This window comes from Xenopus laevis, chromosome 3S (assembly GCF_017654675.1).
Source record: "Xenopus laevis strain J_2021 chromosome 3S, Xenopus_laevis_v10.1, whole genome shotgun sequence".
Taxonomy (NCBI): Eukaryota; Metazoa; Chordata; class Amphibia; order Anura; family Pipidae; genus Xenopus; species Xenopus laevis.
Window position 1 is genome coordinate 121,871,034 of NC_054376.1, and position 14,811 is coordinate 121,885,844.

General features: G+C 40.2%; 1 protein-coding gene across 1 annotated transcript in view; it reads right to left on the minus strand.

Annotated features, from left to right (window-relative positions):
* LOC108713328 (cytokine receptor common subunit beta) overlaps positions 1 to 6,996 on the minus strand; it is a 65,325-nt gene extending 58,329 nt beyond the window's left edge. The window contains exon 1 of the mRNA XM_041588854.1: positions 6,106 to 6,996. The gene's annotated coding sequence lies outside the window, so the exon portion shown is untranslated. The remainder of the gene's footprint in view (positions 1 to 6,105) is intronic.
* Positions 6,997 to 14,811: the final 7,815 nt, after the last annotated feature.

Below are 14,811 nucleotides of genomic sequence, written 5' to 3' on the forward strand. Positions count from 1 at the left end.
CCCTCAGTGACTTCTAATATCCTTATCATTTACAGTAGGGGGTACATTATCCCTTATAATACATGAGTGATACTCAGAGTTCCCTGTATAACTCAGCCTGCAGCCTTGTGCCTTTATATGGTCACAGAACAACCCCTCAGTGACTTCTAATATCCTTATCATTTACAGTAGGGGGTACATTATCCCTTATAATACATGAGTGATACTCAGAGTTCCCTGTATAACTCAGCCTGCAGCCTTGTGCCTTTATATGGTCACAGAACAACCCCTCAGTGACTTCTAATATCCTTATCATTTACAGTAGGGGGTACATTATCCCTTATAATACATGAGTGATACTCAGAGTTCCCTGTATAACTCAGCCTGCAGCCTTGTGCCTTTATATGGTCACAGAAACCCCTCAGTGACTTCTAATATCCTTATCATTTACAGTAGGGGGTACATTATCCCTTATAATACATGAGTGATACTCAGAGTTCCCTGTATAACTCAGCCTGCAGCCTTGTGCCTTTATATGGTCACAGAACAACCCCTCAGTGACTTCTAATATCCTTATCATTTACAGTAGGGGGTACATTATCCCTTATAATACATGAGTGATACTCAGAGTTCCCTGTATAACTCAGCCTGCAGCCTTTGTGCCTTTATATGGTCACAGAACAACCCCTCAGTGACTTCTAATATCCTTATCATTTACAGTAGGGGGTACATTATCCCTTATAATACATGAGTGATACTCAGAGTTCCCTGTATAACTCAGCCTGCAGCCTTGTGCCTTTATATGGTCACAGAACAACCCCTCAGTGACTTCTAATATCCTTATCATTTACAGTAGGGGGTACATTATCCCTTATAATACATGAGTGATACTCAGAGTTCCCTGTATAACTCAGCCTGCAGCCCTTGTGCCTTTATATGGTCACAGAACAACCCCTCAGTGACTTCTAATATCCTTATCATTTACAGTAGGGGGTACATTATCCCTTATAATACATGAGTGATACTCAGAGTTCCCTGTATAACTCAGCCTGCAGCCTTGTGCCTTTATATGGTCACAGAACAACCCCTCAGTGACTTCTAATATCCTTATCATTTACAGTAGGGGGTACATTATCCCTTATAATACATGAGTGATACTCAGAGTTCCCTGTATAACTCAGCCTGCAGCCTTGTGCCTTTATATGGTCACAGAACAACCCCTCAGTGACTTCTAATATCCTTATCATTTACAGTAGGGGGTACATTATCCCTTATAATACATGAGTGATACTCAGAGTTCCCTGTATAACTCAGCCTGCAGCCTTGTGCTTTATATGGTCACAGAACAACCCCTCAGTGACTTCTAATATCCTTATCATTTACAGTAGGGGGTACATTATCCTTATAATACATGAGTGATACTCAGAGTTCCCTGTATAACTCAGCCTGCAGCCTTGTGCCTTTATATGGTCACAGAACAACCCTCAGTGACTTCTAATATCCTTATCATTTACAGTAGGGGGTACATTATCCCTTATAATACATGAGTGATACTCAGAGTTCCCTGTATAACTCAGCCTGCAGCCTTGTGCCTTTATATGGTCACAGAACAACCCCTCAGTGACTTCTAATATCCTTATCATTTACAGTAGGGGGTACATCATACCTTATAATACATGAGTGATACTCAGAGTTCCCTGTATAACTCAGCCTGCAGGCTTGTGCCTTTATATGGTCACAGAACCCCTCAGTAACTTCTAATATCCTTATCATTTACAGTAGGGGGTACATTATCCCTTATAATACATGAGTGATACTCAGAGTTCCCTGTATAACTCAGCCTGCACCCTTGTGCCTTTATATGGTCACAGAACCCCTCAGTGACTTCTAATATCCTTATCATTTACAGTAGGGGGTACATTATCCCTTATAATACATGAGTGATACTCAGAGTTCCCTGTATAACTCAGCCTGCAGCCTTGTGCCTTTATATGGTCACAGAACAACCCCTCAGTGACTTCTAATATCCTTATCATTTACAGTAGGGGGTACATTATCCCTTATAATACATGAGTGATACTCAGAGTTCCCTGTATAACTCAGCCTGCAGGCTTGTGCCTTTATATGGTCACAGAACCCCTCAGTAACTTCTAATATCCTTATCATTTACAGTAGGGGGTACATTATCCCTTATAATACATGAGTGATACTCAGAGTTCCCTGTATAACTCAGCCTGCACCCTTGTGCCTTTATATGGTCACAGAACAACCCCTCAGTGACTTCTAATATCCTTATCATTTACAGTAGGGGGTACATTATACCTTATAATACATGAGTGATACTCAGAGTTCCCTGTATAACTCAGCCTGCAGGCTTGTGCCTTTATATGGTCACAGAACCCCTCAGTAACTTCTAATATCCTTATCATTTACAGTAGGGGGTACATTATCCCTTATAATACATGAGTGATACTCAGAGTTCCCTGTATAACTCAGCCTGCAGGCTTGTGCCTTTATATGGTCACAGAACCCCTCAGTAACTTCTAATATCCTTATCATTTACAGTAGGGGGTACATTATCCCTTATAATACATGAGTGATACTCAGAGTTCCCTGTATAACTCAGCCTGCACCCTTGTGCCTTTATATGGTCACAGAACAACCCCTCAGTGACTTCTAATATCCTTATCATTTACAGTAGGGGGTACATTATACCTTATAATACATGAGTGATACTCAGAGTTCCCTGTATAACTCAGCCTGCAGCCTTGTGCCTTTATATGGTCACAGAACCCCTCAGTAACTTCTAATATCCTTATCATTTACAGTAGGGGGTACATTATCCCTTATAATACATGAGTGATACTCAGAGTTCCCTGTATAACTCAGTCTGCAGCCTCCAGTGACTTGTATCAAAGCAATATCTTTACTTACTATTTTGAATTAGTTTTGGTTATGTTTAAAACCACATATTTACAGTTTCTTCTTATTTAACAGGCATGGTAGAATAATTATACAGTTCATTCTTATTATCGGGCTGACTGAGACGGAAACACAGGGGATGCCTTTCTGGACATCAGACTCACCAAATTAATTGAGGATGTAACTGAGCCTCACAACTGAATTCGTGCAAAGTTGACAAACCTCATTGCAAAAATGACACAGTCACAAATAACACGGAATTCACTTGTAGCTGTTAACATTTCATAATAAGTTTGTGTCATACAGATTTCCTGGCAAGTTCTTTAAAGGGATACTGTCAAAAAAATGAAAAATATTAAAGTTAATGTAAAGGTGAACAACCCCTTTAATGCTGCACTGATTAACCCTTGCCATTAACACAATAAAAAAATGTATTTCAGACTCCTGTACTTATATCCTTTGAGTACAGGTATGGGACCTGCTATCCAGAATGCTCAAGACCTGGGTTTTCCAGATAATGGAACTTTCTGTAATTTGGATCTTCATACCTTAAGTCTACTAGAAAATCATGTAAATATTAAATAAAGCCAATTTATTTATTGCTTCCAATAGGGATTAATTATATCTTAGTTGGGATCAAGTACAATATACTGTTTTATTATTACAGAGAAAAGGACTTTTTAAAAAAAAAAAAAAAAAGTTGAATTATATGATTATAATGGAGTCTATGGGAGACTGTGTTCCTGCCCAATGCATGGGGGGGGGGGCCCAGTTGTAAATTTACATACCAGGGCCCTTGGGGGTCTAGTTACGCCACTGTGACTTGTGCCTGCACTTTAGGAGAGAAATGCTTTTCGGCAGGCTGCTGTTTTTCCTTCTCAATGTAACTGAATGTGTCTCAGTGGGACATGGGATTTTACTATTGAGTGTTGTTCTTAGATCTACCAGGCAGCTGTTATCTTGTGTTAGGGAGCTGTTATCTGGTTACCTTCCCATTGTTCTTTTGTTTGGCTGCTGGGGGGGGTGATATCACTCCAACTTGCAGTACAGCAGTAAAGAGTGATTGAAGTTTATCAGAGTACAAGTAACATGACTTGGGGCAGCTGCGAAATTAGCAATATGTCTAGCCCCATGTCAGATTTCAAAATTGAATATCAAAAAAACTGTTTGCTCTTTTGAGAAATGGATTTCAGTGCAGAATTCTGCTGGAGTAGCACTATTAACTGATTCATTTTGAAAAAAAAATGTTTTCCCATGACAGTATCCATTTAAAATGTTGCAAAGAAATTAAAGGAAAGACTGCAGATGAAAACACTAGCCCTTGCACTGAATGCCATTTAACGTGTTCTAGTGCACCCCATAGTAACATAGTGAGTTAGGTTGAAAAAAGAAACACGTCCTAGTTCAACCTTTTAGCTTTTTCGAACTTGTGTGCAAGATAGTCAGCACAACCTTGTGGCCTCCTTTCTCTTTATCCTGGTGCAAGTTCTCCAGTGGCCACTTACCAACGGCAAATACAGCAAAGATTCAATAGGAACAGCAGCACTTTATCTTGTTCGATTAAAAATGCCTTTATTGCAAACTTATGGGGCATTACGGCAACGTTTCAGGCCTCACATGGCCTTTTTTCAAGCTAAACTAACAATCATTACACCACTATTTAAACTCTTACGTGCCATCTAGTGGACAATTGGCAACAAGTAACAATCATGTGAAACACATTGTTCCATCTATTGAAAAAAGTTACAATTTACAAAATGTGTCCACCCGGAAGTTCATTTGTAACAGATCTGCAAAAAATCTGCAAAAAATCCAAAATAAAAACAGTATATAAAATCATTTGAAAAGCAGAAAATGTATCTAAAAATCGGTTTGAGGTCATATTCTTTATTTAGACCTAATGGAGTTAATGTCTCCAATCTCCTGATCCAGAAGGCCTCTCTTTACAATAGGGTTTTAATTCTATTTCCACCATGGAAACCTCAACTGATTGACATTATGGGCTGCTTTAATAAAATGACCTGCACCTGCTTGTTCCTTCTTACCAGTTTTAATTGCCGACTAATATTCGCGAATACGTTCCTTTACAGCTCTTAATGTCTGTCCCACATATGCTAGTAATGAGTTGAGGATGAAAGAGAGGTCAATGTTACTGGAGAAAAAAACTGCTGAACATGTTACATTTATCACTCAATATAAACATATTACAAGAATATCGAAAAGTCACTGGTCACTGGTAAAAGATAACTTACCCAATATTAGACCGCCTATGATTAGTGATGGGCGAAATTATTCGCCAGGCGTGAATTCGCGGTGAACTTTTGCGATTCGCCGCCAGCGAATAAATTCGCAAAACGCCCATGAAAATTTGCCCGAAAAAATTTGCATAAAAAAACGGGCGCCGGCGTCAAAAACGAGATTGACATGACCAGGGGCAGCTGGGAAATTGCCAAAATGTCTAGACCAATGTCAGATTTCAAAATTGAATATAAAAAAATCTGTTTCCTCTTTTGAGAAATGGATTTCAGTGCAGAATTCTGATGGAGCAGCACTATTAACTGATTAATTTTGAAAAATAATTTTTTTCCCATGACAGTATCCCTTTAACAAACATCATTGCAAAAATGGCACAGTCACAAGTTACATGGAATTCACTTGGCAGCTGTTAACATTTCATAATAAGCTTGCATCATGTAAGGAGATTTCCTGGTAGTGTTAAAGTTCTTTAAAATGTTGCAAAGAAATAAAAGTAAAGACTGCAGATGAAAACACTAGTCCTAGCACTAAATGCCATTTAAAATTCTCTACTGCACCCAGTAGTAACATAGTAATTTAGGTTGAAAAAAGTTCAACCTTAACAAGCCTTCAAATCATCTGTCCATCACAGATGTCAAACTTACTGGCCTATAATTGCCAGGCTGAGATCACAATCCCTTTTTAAATATTGGAATGACATCAGCTTTTCTCCAATCCATAGTTACCATACCAGATGAAAGCAAATCTGAGAAAATCAGAAATAGGGGCCAGTCAAAAAGTGAACTAAGCTCTCTTAGAACCTGGGGGTGTATGCCATCTGGCCCTGGCACCTTGTTTACATTAATTTTCATTAAAAATTTATGAATCATATCCTGTAAGGTGCCGCAGCTCCGTGACGGAGCTTGCGGCCACCTTCCCCCCTCTCAGCCTAAAAAGTAAAGTACTTACGCTAACCCGGAAGTAAGTTTGGCGTCTCCCTGCTTCAGATCCTCGTGTCAGACTTTCTGCAGTTTCTTGCAGTTTCTGGTCCTGGCTCTCCTGCAGCGTTCTTCAGCTTGGTGAATCAGCTTCTTGGGCTTGTTCCTGCACGTTTCTGCCTCCAGCACATTCTCACTTCAATCAAGCTCCATTTCTAGGAAGTTCCAGTCATAGCAACAGCTTCCAGCCACAGCACCCAGCCCTTCAGCCATAGCAACAGCTTCCAGCCATAGCAACCGGCTCTTCATCCATAGCAACGGCTCTACATTCCTTCCTCTACCAACGAGTTATTAAGAATTACCTAGTCTTGTATAATCATTGCCTGGGCTAAATATTGCCCCAAGAATTACTCAACAGCATTGATTAACCTATTCAAGACTTGTTGCCAAGTATAGGTATTATTTCTCACCAAAGACTTTACTGTAACCCTTGCTTGCCTATGTTGCCTGGCTCATTACTTTAAGACTGTGCTGTTAACCCTTGCCTCTCTACCTGCCTGGCTTATTATGCTAAGACTGCTTGTTTACCCTTGTTTCTCATCTGCCTGATCCACCTGAGACTTTACCGTGAAAGCCTTGTTTGCCTACATTTCTTGTTGCCTGTTTAAACATTGACTATTTGCTAATTATTCAAGGAAGTGGGGGTATGGATTGCTGCTCCCTAATTCTGGAAATTATACACGTCTATGTTACCACATTCCAGTATTACTTACCTTGAGGGAATGGTCTTTTTTACCTCTTTCCTAATGAGGATTCATACGGTGCCGGATCTGTTACTCTAAGTTCCTGTGGAAAGAAATCATCATTTAAAGACTATCAACTCCCTAAAGAGCATTTCCCATTACAGCCATACTTTCCTGGAATTTCCTGCTAATTTCTGGATTGCTTTCCTGGGAATAACAGGGATTGTGTCTTTACAGAGATCTGAAAATAAAGAGACTGTTATTTCACAAGTGTGTACTTTCTTCTTGCTGCACGATACAGGATTCACTTTGAAACTACATTAAATTCCTAACATATCCTGAGTCAGCCAGTGACTAGTCTGAGCTGAGCAAATAGTGCAACTATGAAGTGAGCCTAAAAACTCTGACTCCTCCATTGTATACACAGAAGAAAAGAACTGATTTGACACATTTTTCTGTATCTGTTACAACCATACTGGTGCCATTATTTAAAGGAGCAACACTATCAACCCACATGTTTTTGCTATTAAAATACAATATAAACAATTTTGGGGTTAGTCTTAGCTTCAGCCACAATGCACTCCTCGTTTCCTATGTTTGCCTTCCGGATTGCGGTTTTACAACATTTATTATAGTGTTTATATTCATTAAAGGGATACTGTCATGGGAAAAAAACATTTTTTTGAAAATGAATCAGTTAATAGTGCTGCTTCTGCAGAATTGTGCACTGAAATCCATTTCTCAAAAGAGCAAACAGATTTTTTTACATTCAATTTTGAAATCTGAAATGGGCCTAGACATATTGTCAATTTCCCAGCTGCCCCAGGTCATGTGACTTGTGCTCTGATAAACTTCAATCACTCTTTACTGCTGTACTGCAAGTTGGAGTGATATCACCCCCTTCCCCTTCCCTCCCCCCCCAGCAGCCAAACAAAAGAACAATGGAAAGGTAACCAGATAACAGCTCCCTAGCACAAAATAACAGCTGCCTGGTAGATCTAAGAACAACACTCAATAGTAAAAACCCATGTCCCACTGAGACACATTCAGTTACATTGAGGAGGAAAAACAGCAGCGTGCCAGAAAGCATTTCTCTCCTAAAGTGCAGGCACAAGTCACATGACCAAGGGCAGCTGGGAAGTTGACAAAATGTCTAGCCCCATGTCAGATTTCAAAATTGAATATAAAAAAATCTGTTTGCTCTTTTGAGAAATGGATTTCAGCCAGTATCGGTATCACCCATACAATACTTTTGGATTTATAAAGCAAGTGGAAAGTCCTGAAGAACTTTTAAGTTTCAACATCTTGAAGAAAGCTTCTGAAATAACGCTATTCAACCCATTATCTTATGGGATGTTATCAGGCTTATAGATGATTATTATGCTTCTAATTAAACAATATCTTCTTTCTCTCACATACACAGTACAGAAAAGTGACCAGTAAAAGTCTAGAGTTATTTTGGGCAATAATAGTTGGAGGAGATTTGCAGGTTTCACCACTTACAGATGTAGCCTCGATCCTGGCCCTTCATCCCCAGGGGCTTTATATGACTCAGGAAATTATAGGTTTTTCTAAATATGATACAGTAAACAATGTTTTCTCAACCCAAAACGGACCCTGGAGTTCTCCTTAGCAAAAGAAATTTAGAATTGAAAGGAATAATGGACCTAACATAAGCCATGACCAACCTCCTTGCCCTAAAAAAGTGAGTGGTATTGAGATTCTTGGATCTGTTGGGGTGTTGCATCATAGATAAATAAATATAATACAAAAGAAAACAGCACTATTGGGTTCTCTTGTATAGATGTGTGTATTTAGATTTGTATATCCAGGTGCCGCGGTTCAATCCCCAGCAGGGCCTTCATCAAGGCAGCCATACATTTACACACAAATCTAGTGCTTAACAAGGAATAAATGCTAGGTGTCTCTGTCCCAAAGAGCTTGCAGTCTATTACAAAGAGGAGACAAACAAAATGGGCAAATTGACGAGTGCTCGCTGTAGAAAGTGATTTTTAATGTGTTTAGAGAATAGAGTTTATTATGATGCAAAGTGGCAGATCATTTCAGAAGCCTGATATGATCATGGACAAAGGGTTTATGTGAGACTTAGCTCTTTTTGTAAACTCTATGGTCAGTAGGTTCAGAGCTGAGTGTAAGTATCTGGAAGGAGTGCATGGGAAGATGAGGGCTAGTATATAGGTTGAAGCAGTGAAATACAGGGCTGGAGAGGAAAGGGTGGGGGAAAGAGATTTAGATGCAGGTGAGATGATGTAGGCATCAGCAGTGAAGATGGAATGCAGTAAGTAGAGATGATGTTCTGGGAAGCCATCTAGTAATATGTTGCACTAGTCTATATTGGAATGGATAAGGGTTCAGTGCTTGAGTAGAGGGACAGAGGAAGGGACATATTTTTTGCAAAGTCCACAAGGAGTATATATAAGTTTTCTATTGATCCCTAAGGCAGTCATAAGGTGGCAAAGCATGGGCCATCATTTTCTGGTTATGAGTTCAGACTGTTCCTTATGATGATGTCATGGCCCTCCGCCATTCCTCTGGCTTTGATTGCCAGCAATAGTGGCAGCCTTAATATAAATAATGATAGATGATAGATAGATAGATAGACAGACAGACAGACAGACAGACAGACAGACAGACAGATAGATGATAGATAGATAGATAGATAGATAGATAGATAGATAGATAGATAGATAGATAGATAGATAGATAGATAGATAATAGATAAATAGATGATGTCTCCCTTGTGGGAGACAGCAGTAGATTTTTTGAATGGTCCAATAGAACTGCATTCTGAGGTTTCCAAAGCTGATTCTGTTAATGCCTTTAAGACATAATATCAAAGGCTATTGTGATACTAAACTCTATAGTTAGTATAGATATGGGTATATATAATTTATGTGACAGTAGGGAGGGGTTTATGTATGGATGTTGGGTTTTCATTTAGAGGGGTTGAACTTGATGGACTTTGTCTTTTTTCAACCCGAATTAACTATGTAACTATGTAACTATGTTTTCTACATTACATGTGCAGTGATGACCAGGCACTAAGGTTGCTACTGTCCAAAGTACCTGCCCATCTCTCTATTCACTGCCAGTTCTTTATTGGGGAGAGAAGAAGAAGGCATCCTGCGTAGTGTGAGTGGATTAGAGAGTCAATAAATATAAGATAACAAACAATGAAACAAAAAAAGAGATTGCAGCAGCAAAAAGAGGAGACAATTAAAGTGCAAGGAATAAACAAGTGTAAATGTGGAAGTGAGGAAACAAGGTAACAATCTGTACACACTTATGGGTCAACAGATAAAAGCAGAGTGGAAGTAGGATGAAAGAGGGAGAGAGAGCAGAAGAGCAGAGAGGACCTTGAGTGGCGCATAAAGAGCAGAATCCATTTCAAGCAGGAAAGCAGAATAAAAGGGAATGAGTAGCCCAAACTAAAAAATGATGCTATGAAGAGGCAGTAAGGAGGGGTAATAAAACATAAAGATATGGGACGAAAATGTATTGATCATCATCAAAATGCTGCAATTGGATATAAAAATATAAGGAGTAATAAAAGGCACAGGCGTACAACACAGGGTTTGATGGCCCTGCATTCATTTGATTAAATGGAGAAGCCCATTAGACGAATAAAAAGTCCTGTGTGTTTTATACTCGTGTTTACAAAGCAAGGCAGGGAAATAGATTAAAGTGAGACATTTACTGCTGTGCGTCCACAAGAGCCGGGGAAGCACAATTATTTACTGACCTAGAGCCGGGGTCCTTTAATACAATGCATGTAGCACATTCTTAAATTCACTTTTAGTTTTTCAAGGCTGGGCCTTCCATTCATGCCAGTGATGTTATGATAAACAGTAAGAAACAACCTCATTCATGAGTATAGTTAACCGTCCATAGATTTCCCTATTATAAAGATAATATGAGAAAGAAGAGCAGGGAAACAGCAGTGATTCTTGGTCTGAAAGGCCATTTCAGTGCAGAAGAGTAAAAACTAAAAACTTATTTGACATTTTTTTCCATTCCTTTGTTCATCTTTTCGGTCCCAGTCAGGTGCACATGCTCAGTAGTGTGTAAAGGGTTGGATGAGGAACACCAAAGGGACAACAGAAAAAAAACGGTGGGCCCCAGCCCTCTTGGGTCCCACCAACCTAGGCCTGATCAATGCCAGGAACTGTGGCTGCTCTTCTTGCTGCTGGAAAAGGTAGAAGGTACACAGGGGCTGATGGAGAAGCTTGGCAGGGAGGACTGAGGCAGGGATCCATTACTGGGGTGTGGAGGGCTACGACTGGGGGCACTTAAATTGGCAGCCTCAGTGGACCGCATAAACCACAATCCAACACTGAGCATGTAAAACTGTAAGCTTTGTCTTGGGGCCAAAGAGAAAAACAGAAGAAGCAGAAGAAGATTGCAACATGGTACCTTTACAGTAATGCCATGGGCTGGTGGAGTTTTCTGTGGTGTACCAACAGGTGTACCAACCCGAGGTATCATGTAATTTATTATAATGATTTTGGCACTTGCCAGTGATTTAGCAGCACTTTAGCAAATGCCCCCCAAATGCTAGTATTGGCCAATGTTGATATTTCTGCCGCTCATAATGACACTATGGGGCAAATCCACTAAGATTCGTAGTTGCGCCAGGCGCAACTTCGCCACGCTTCGCCGCACTTTGCCAGGCATAGTTTCGCCAGCGCTCCGCAAATTCACTAAAATCCGAAGTTGCGCACAGGGGTAGCGTAAGGTTGCGAAGTTGCGCTAGCGTTGATTCGCTAAGTGAAGCGAAGTTACGCTAGCGAAGGTTAATTTGCATACAGCGCCAAATTCAAATTTCAATGGAGGAATACGTAGAATCACTACAAATGCCTGGGAAACCTTCAAAACATCAAATAAAATTTTTTGCCCTACACATGTGCCCACTGTATAGTTAAGTTGCCATGAGTTAGGAAATGTAGGGGGGAAGGAGGGGAGCCCAAAAAAAATTCTCGATCTTTTTCAGCCTATCACCCATAATATAGAAAACACGCCAGCGTTTTTTGGGACTTGGAAAAAATTTTAACTTTTTTGGAAGCAATCCCTATCTACTCTATTGCGCTTCGCCTGGTCTGAGGTGGCGAAGGAAGTCTAGCGTAAAAGGTAGCGTTCAGTACACTGCGCGCGTTAGTGAATTCGCGTAGTTACAACCGTAGCGAAAATCTGCCAGGCGTAAGGGTGCGAAGTAACACTAGCGAATCTACGCCAGCGTTCGTTAGTGAATTTGCGAAGTAACGAAAATGCCCACACTAGCGAATTGACGCTAGCGTTCGGCGCTTTGGCGCTTAGTGAATTTGCCCCTATGGCTTTATGTATAATCTTTGTTTGATATATACGTCGCTATTTTCTACTCTCCAAATGAACGGGATTTGCTAATGATCTTTTACATCTGCGGCAATCTTGAATTCAGAATCTCTGGAAAACAGAGATTTCATGTGAAAACATTCCTAAGGGAAACTGCAACTGGATTCCTACATGAGGTATGTTTATTGATGGGAAAAACAGTTTGCCAAGTTCACATTCTGGGAATTCCAGTAGTCATTGACAGCCAATGAGAATTTTGGCAATCATTAGATTTCCTTCTATTCCATGATATTTGTCATGCCCCCTCTTGTGGGTTCTGACTTTAGTCAGCCATCCACCCTTAGCTCATAATAAAGTTACAGATAAATGAAAACACTGGTATATCATCCATTCAGGTAAAGTTTCTGGATGCACTCGCATACCCTGGCCCTCCAAGTAATACATCTCCCCGGTTCACAGTGATGGAGGTATCGACCACCTCTTCTTCCAATATGGCACAAAGAAATCGCTGGCACACAAGGTAATGCTGGCAGGGTGAGCCCTTGCTTTAAGTGTATTGCAGCATACAACATTTCTGGGTAAGCTTGACAAAGGGTCCCCCCCCCCGAAACATTGCATACTGCAATGAACTTAAAGCAAGGGCTCACCTTGCCAGCATTACCTTGTGTGCCAGCGATTGCTTTGTGCCATATCATCCATTCAGCCAGAGTTCCAAGAATGACCAGGAAATGAAATACATGTTCACCACAATTCTCATCCTACCTGGCCTTCAAGCTGAGCTTCTCAGCCACTGCTTCAAGTTCTAGAAAGGAGGAACAATCCCATAGTTTGGGAACCACTGGCCTATATTTTTCATTTGAAGAATGTGGCTTTACGTGTGCCTTGTCCTTGTCCTTGAATGAAACAACAGGCTCACTAGCATGGATAAAAGACATATATATACATACATGTACATGTAGTGATCGTTGAGCTATTAAACCTTAGTAGAATGTCTTTCAAGGGGCTGCCAGAGAGTTTGTCAGTCCAACACGGTGATCCAAGGGATGGTTAATGAAGCACATTGTGTGATTTGGCAGAGAACTTGGATCTTTGATCGTGTAAATAAGACTTGTCTCTGATCTTCATTGTTCAAAGCACCAGCTGTTCTTTTGGTGACAGAGATCAGTCAATGGACTAATTGCAGTAACCATGAACATCAGATACAACCGCTGTTAACTCCATCCAATATCTGAAAGCCTGCCTGACACTGTTTAGCAGAGGATCAAAAGGGAACCAGAGTTTATTTCCCAAACATTGATTTTATTAGACAGCTTTGATCCCAACAGGGATTACATATATAAAGATTTGATAATACTACTAAAGAGAGCAAGAAAGAATAAAAACAAAAACAAAAACTACCTAATGCAGGAGAGTGCCATATAAAAATGTTTCATTTTGTCTTACTTTGTCCTGTTAATTCTGGTAACTTACCTCCTACCCCATGTACTAGGCTTTATCCCAAGGCATTCTATTGTGAGGGTGATTGGAGGACTTTGGGAAGTGATAAGAACCAAGGAATCGCCCATCAGAGTTACTAGTAGCAGCTACTTGCCATGGCTGCAATAGGCAATAGTGATAATTGGCTTTCCTAAGACACTTTGGGTGTTTTAGCAGAGACAATCATAGTATTATCTATGACGTAGCTCTGTGTGTCTTCACCCTTAAGGTGGCTATAAACATTAAGATTTTTTTCTCCCTACGACCAATTTTAATATGATAAAACCAATCTGTCAAATTGTCGTGAGGTTAGTGGGCACCAAACAGTTTTTCATCTGACATTGATCAATCAGGTTAGAAAACTTTCATTGGTCACAGTGAAATGTATCCATTGTCCAACTGTTTGAAGGGCTAAGCAGCTAGCAACAGTTTTCCTGGCTTTACTAGACCATATCCCTTGAAATGGTCTTTTTAGTTGATGGACAATTGTACATTTAAATGATTGTTCCGGATATGCTTTTTCAGCATCCAAAATGTGCTGAAAAAGTCTACCTCGGCTTATACTCGGGTCAGCGGGCAGTAGCTGAGATTGCAGTCACTTTTAATCATTCCTATACCAACAGTTCACTTGGGGAGAGACTGCAATATCCCACAATGCCCTCTGTTGGTTATATGAAAGAATAACAGTGCGCCCTCTGTTGGTTATATGAAAGAATAACAGTGACTGCAAAATCACACAGTGCCATCTGTTGGTTATATGAAAGAATAACAGTGACTGCAATATCACACAGCACCCTCTGTTGGTTATATGAAAGAATAACAGTGCGCCCTCTGTTGGTTATATGAAAGAATAACAGTGACTGCAATATCACACAGCACCCTCTGTTGGTTATATGAAAGAATAACAGTGACTGCAATATCACACAGCACCCTCTGTTGGTTATATGAAAGAATAACAGTGCGCCCTATGTTGGTTATATGAAAGAATAACAGTGACTGCAATATCACACAGCACCCTCTGTTGGTTATATGAAAGAATAACAGTGACTGCAATATCACACAGCGCCCTCTGTTGGTTATATTAAAGAATAACAGTGACTGCAATATCACACAGCGCCCTCTGTTGGTTATATGAAAGAATAACAGTGACTGCAATATCACACAGCACC